This window comes from Cucumis melo, unplaced genomic scaffold, assembly GCF_025177605.1.
Source record: "Cucumis melo cultivar AY unplaced genomic scaffold, USDA_Cmelo_AY_1.0 utg001754l, whole genome shotgun sequence".
NCBI lineage: Eukaryota > Viridiplantae > Streptophyta > Magnoliopsida > Cucurbitales > Cucurbitaceae > Cucumis > Cucumis melo.
In genome coordinates, this window is record NW_026124761.1 from 6,859 (window position 1) to 12,500 (window position 5,642).

The window sequence follows — 5,642 nt, forward strand, 5'->3', positions numbered from 1 at the left end:
ATATGAAAAGAGAATCGGATTCTATTTGTACTGTATCTGAGATGAATCTTGGCCATTCCCGCCTTTCAACTCCCCTAGACTAGACTTTTGGGTCTTATAAGGAACTAATTGAAACTTTCAAATATGTATAAAATAGGAATTGAACGCCAGGAGACAGAGTATGAACAAATAAAAAAGAAGAGGAAACAAAAGAAAATTCTTTTCTTTTACATATCTATATACATCCTTTACATATTTCTATAAATATCCTCTTTATCTTTACTTGTCTATTTTCGACATCTATAAATAGAGTAAAAAATATATATAGTTTAGTTAAAGGGTAGATTTCCAGACATCATCATGTATCAGTATTTTTCATGATCTATATTATTAATGAATCCGTAGAATAGATACTCATACAAATTCATGATGTGCCAAGAACCAGATTTGAACTGGTGACACGAGGATTTTCAGTCCTCTGCTCTACCAACTGAGCTATCCCGGCCATTTCCGACACATTATCCTTATTTTAATAGATGACTTTGGTCTATGTCAATTGTAAATAAGAAAAAAGGTATTCCAAAGTCTTCTTTTTGAAGATATACGAAATTTCAGGGCTTGGATAAGCCTTTCGAAGTTTCAGTACAGTAGACAGTTAATCATTCAAATTTCACAGATTACTTGCGCAAGGATGTTCGTTTGTACGTCTATCATATAGAATATATACCACAAGCCTTGTGATAAGAAATCAAATTTCCGCTCAAATACGCTTGTGAAAGAGTCGAATGAATGAGAAACATAACAAAGTCTGAATTGCTAATGAACGGATAAATAATTAAAGAGGCCAACGGGCCTTTTTAGGGTTTTGGGGATAGAGGGACTTGAACCCTCACGATTTTAAAAGTCGACGGATTTTCCTCTTACTATAAATTTCATTTTTGTCGTTATTGACATGTAGAATGGGACTCTATCTTTATTCTATTCGATCTGATTAATCAATTCTTCAAAAGATCTATCAGACTATGATGGAGTAAATGATTTGATCAATGAATATTCGATTATTTTTTCAACTTGTAGATCTTGGAATCGATTCATAACAATTCGTTCATTTTTATATATAATTTTATATATATATATAAATATAAATATAAAAAATTATAGAAATATAAAAAATAGAGATTCGAGTTGTCATTAATCAATATAGTATTTCAGTACGTAATACGTTTATCTTTCATCGTTTCTGGAGTTTCGATGGAAGGATTCATTCCTTTACTAACGCAACGTCGTCAACTCCATTTGTTAGAACAGCTTCCATTGAGTCTCTGCACCTACCCTTTTTTTTCGGAAAAAAGGATTTGGCTCAGGATTGCCCATTTTTAATTCCAGGGTTTCTCTGAATTTGAAAGTTATCACTTAGTAGGTTTCCATACCAAGGCTCAATCTAATTAAGTCCGTAGCGTCTACCGATTTCGCCATATCCCCCTCTTTTAAGATTAGTATCGCATTATGATGTCCTTCCCCGTTTTCTTTCATTTGTATTATACTGGAACCACTCAAGTCATTAGAATACCGATTCCTCTATTGAAAAGTGTTTCCTCCTATTGGATTTCTTGTCTATCTTCTTTCATCTCTCTCTTCTCTATCGGAGACCCATATTTGTTCCGATCCAAAATGATTCTATCATTTCTGTATCTGCAATTCAATATATATCAATATAGATAGATATATGAACATATATATTTGCCCCTCTTTCTATTATTTTTTTAGTAAAAAATTTAATACTTAAACGGTCGATTCCCTTGTTCGTCTTATCTTCCACCTTTCAGAATGAAAACATAGAAACGCTTCATTATCATCTCAATTGCATTAAATGCAATTAAGATTAACACATTAATTATTGATACACATCCATTTGATAAATAGATCAAAATTTTCTATCGCTATATTCTATTAATCGTTATATTAATTATTATGTTCTATAATAGAACAATTCCAATATTGAATATTTATTTGAAATGAAATTAGATTCTATATTCATATTAATTAGGAATAGCTAAGATCCCAGTAATTTAGTAAATTACTATGCATGTAACATTTCTGTTATGTGAGCCCGCTTAGCTCAGAGGTTAGAGCATCGCATTTGTAATGCGATGGTCATCGGTTCGATTCCGATAGCCGGCTTTTCTCTATTGATTTTATTTTTGACATAATTGATAAATCAAATAAATAAAGAAACGACTTCTTACCCTTTTTCAAAGGTCACCGATCTATGATGTCGTAGGAACTTACTTACCTTTATGACTAAAGGAGGGGTTCTATTTCTGTAGAACAAATCAAGAAAGGAACTCTTACTTTTTTATATCATTTACATATACAATAGGATCCGGATATTGATCCAAGTTATCTAATTATTCTTTGTTTTGTAGTACAATACTTTACTGGATTTCACTTCATTTATAATATTTATCATTTAGTTTTCATTTAAGTTTATGAAATTTAAATAAAATAAAATGTTTATGAAATTTAAATAAAATAAAATAAGGAGTCTTTATGTCGCGTTACAGAGGGCCTCGTTTCAAAAAAATACGCCGTCTGGGGGCTTTACCGGGACTAACTAGTAAAAGGCCCAAAACCGGAAACGATCTTAAAAACCAATCGCGTTCCGGTAAAAAATCTCAATATCGTATTCGTTTAGAAGAAAAACAAAAATTGCGTTTTCATTATGGTCTTACAGAACGACAATTACTTAAATACGTTCGTATCGCCGGAAAAGCCAAAGGATCAACGGGTCAAGTTTTACTACAATTACTTGAAATGCGTTTGGATAACATCCTTTTTCGATTGGGTATGGCTTCGACTATTCCTCAAGCCCGACAATTAGTTAATCATAGACATATTTTAGTTAATGGTTCTATAGTGGATATACCAAGTTATCGGTGCAAACCCCGAGATATTATTACAGCAAAAGATGAAAAAAAATCGAGAACACTGATTCAAAATTATCTTGATTCATCCCCCCCTCAGGAATTGCCAAAACATTTGACTCTTCAGCCATTGCAATATAAAGGATTAGTCAATCAAATAATAGATAGTAAATGGGTCAGTTTAAAAATAAATGAATTGCTCGTTGTAGAATATTATTCTCGTCAGACTTAAACCTAACTAAAAAACAAGGGTTCGGACAATTTCGTCCTCCCCTTCGCCGAAGTCTAAGTAAAGAGACCGAAGGAAAGTAAGGTTTTGATCCGGAAATTTTTCTATCATTCATCTATCATTGATCGGTAGGGGGATTTTCATCTCTTGTGCATTCTTTCCAGTCTTTTCGTTTCCGTACCACAAAAATTCGAAATAAAGAATCCATAAAGGTCTAACCGTTGGAATAATAGTATCGATTGTTATTTGATTTGATACATTGTGGTCAGTAACATTGTTGAATTAGTACGGAAAGAGAGGGATTCGAACCCTCGGTAAACAAAAGCCTACATAGCAGTTCCAATGCTACGCCTTCAACCACTCGGCCATCTCTCCTACAGAATGATTATGGCCCAGAAACCGAGTTAATAGTGAGTCATTAATATTCAATTTTTTTTTTGATAGGCACGTCCAACCAATTCTAACTATACAAATAATTTTTTTTTAACTATGTTTAATGGATACTTTTAGCTCATGATTCTATTTAGTTTTTTAAACTATGATTCCTTTTTTCTAAAAATTCGACTTTTACAGTTTTCGATTTTTCACCAACAACTGTTTATCCCATACATATATCTAGTCACAAGTTATGAATCATAGAATGATTATTCGATTCTTTTTGCTCTTTTTTGTATCATAATTCAATCAAAAAACTTCTAGAATTACCCCAGTCAGATAAATAAAATTCTTTTTTTCTTCAACTTCGCTGAAATCAGAATAGTTCTCTTCATTCTGATCCTACTACATTTGGATGAAATTTAACCGGATTGAAATATTTCTTCTCTTTTATTGATTCCTGTGAAATCAAAAAGAAACAATTTTAATATCGAGTGGGATTTTTTAATGAATCCGTTTTTATGTTATTTCGTACTATGCAATTCCTTTGTTTGTGGGATCATTTTCTCACGAGAGGTAATTAAAAGAAATTATAGAATGGGGTTGTTACCGATGCCTAGATCTGGTGGGATAAATGGAAATTTTATCGATAAGACCTTTTCAATTGTAGCCAATATCTTATTACGAATAATTCCGACAACTTCCGGGGAAAAAGAGGCATTCACCTATTACAGAGATGGTGCGATTTGATTTTTTTTTTTTTCAATTTTCTTTACCGCTCTCCGTCTTAGTAGAAAGACACAGTATTCGGGATAGAAAGAAAACAATAATTGAAATAAATCTACGCTTCTTGGAGGTGCAATTTGAAAATCAAAAAATTCCTTCTGTCGTGTATCCCCGATTAATGTAACCTTAGATGCTAGAATTGTCGATTCTAGTATTAAGCGAAAGGTGTAACCTATGGATTAAGTCAACCCTACTCCACTAGTAAAAATATTCACTAGTAAAAATAGGTAGCAGAGGGGAAGAAGCACTACACCTAGGAATCAACAACACGAAAACTTTGTTATAAATTATACCTTTTCCTTATCGGGATCGGAACTTAGAAAAATGGTTGGGACAACAAACATCCATCTCGTTTGTATTTTGGATACCTGTATAACCATCGAAGACTGTTGAAGTGACTAATTCCTGGAAATTTAGAGGCGTTGAGGACAAAGAAATTGTTAGAGTTACCATTTTTATTTTTATCTAGTAAACCATGCTTGATGTTAAGAAAAGATCTTTTACAGGAAGGTTGGCTAGAGATTTTTTGTAAAAACGCTAGTCCCATGAGTTCATAATGAGAGTATTTCAATGTTTTTTGATTTCATGTATTATTCTCATCTCATTATGCGCATCAGATAAAGGGGGAGCCGTATGAGATGAAAATCTCACGTACGGTTCTGGAACGGAGATTCTTTCAATGGAATAACGAACGACCGTAACGGATGTCGGCTCAATCCGAAGGAAATTATGCGGAAGCTCTACAGAATTATTATGAAGCTATGCGACTAGAAATCGATCCCTATGATCGAAGTTATATACTCTATAACATAGGTCTTATCCACACAAGGAACGGAGAACATACAAAAGCTTTGGAATATTATTTTCGGGCACTAGAACGAAACCCGTTCTTACCACAAGCTTTTAATAATATGGCTGTGATCTGTCATTACGTGCGACTATCTCCACTATAGAAAGAAAAAAAAGAGAAAATTCGCTAATAAATACTAAAAAAAATAGGCTTTCTACATATGTATTGTCCAAACTAACGATTTGTATCAGCTGTAGCAAAGAAAGAAACTTCATAGAAGCAGAAATATGAAGAAATAGGTATGCCTAGATACTTTATTCTATGGATAAAGGATCTAATTGATAGAAGAAGCACCGTAAAGATCAATTAGTCAGGTTTTTGGCCGATACAATAAAAACTGCTTACTTATATCATGATATAAGATCAAAATGAAGGAATCCACTTATGTAATAGGGTGGATCCCCTACAATATTGAGCAGCGGTGTAGCATCAGATCCCAAAGACAGTAAGTCTTTTCTTTCTTATGAAGGAAAGTCTTTTTCAAGGATTCTATATAAAT

At 32.9% G+C, this 5,642-nt stretch overlaps 3 non-coding genes across 3 annotated transcripts; 1 reads left to right on the top strand and 2 right to left on the bottom strand.

Moving 5' to 3' along the window:
- Positions 1-411: 411 nt before the first annotated feature.
- On the bottom strand, positions 412-484 carry TRNAF-GAA (transfer RNA phenylalanine (anticodon GAA)). Its single transcript has one exon. It is a non-coding gene; the product is annotated as a tRNA-Phe (tRNA).
- Positions 485-2,087: 1,603 nt separating this feature from the next.
- On the top strand, positions 2,088-2,160 carry TRNAT-UGU (transfer RNA threonine (anticodon UGU)). The gene has a single exon. It is a non-coding gene; the product is annotated as a tRNA-Thr (tRNA).
- Positions 2,161-3,420: 1,260 nt separating this feature from the next.
- On the bottom strand, positions 3,421-3,507 carry TRNAS-GGA (transfer RNA serine (anticodon GGA)). The gene has a single exon. It is a non-coding gene; the product is annotated as a tRNA-Ser (tRNA).
- Positions 3,508-5,642: the final 2,135 nt, after the last annotated feature.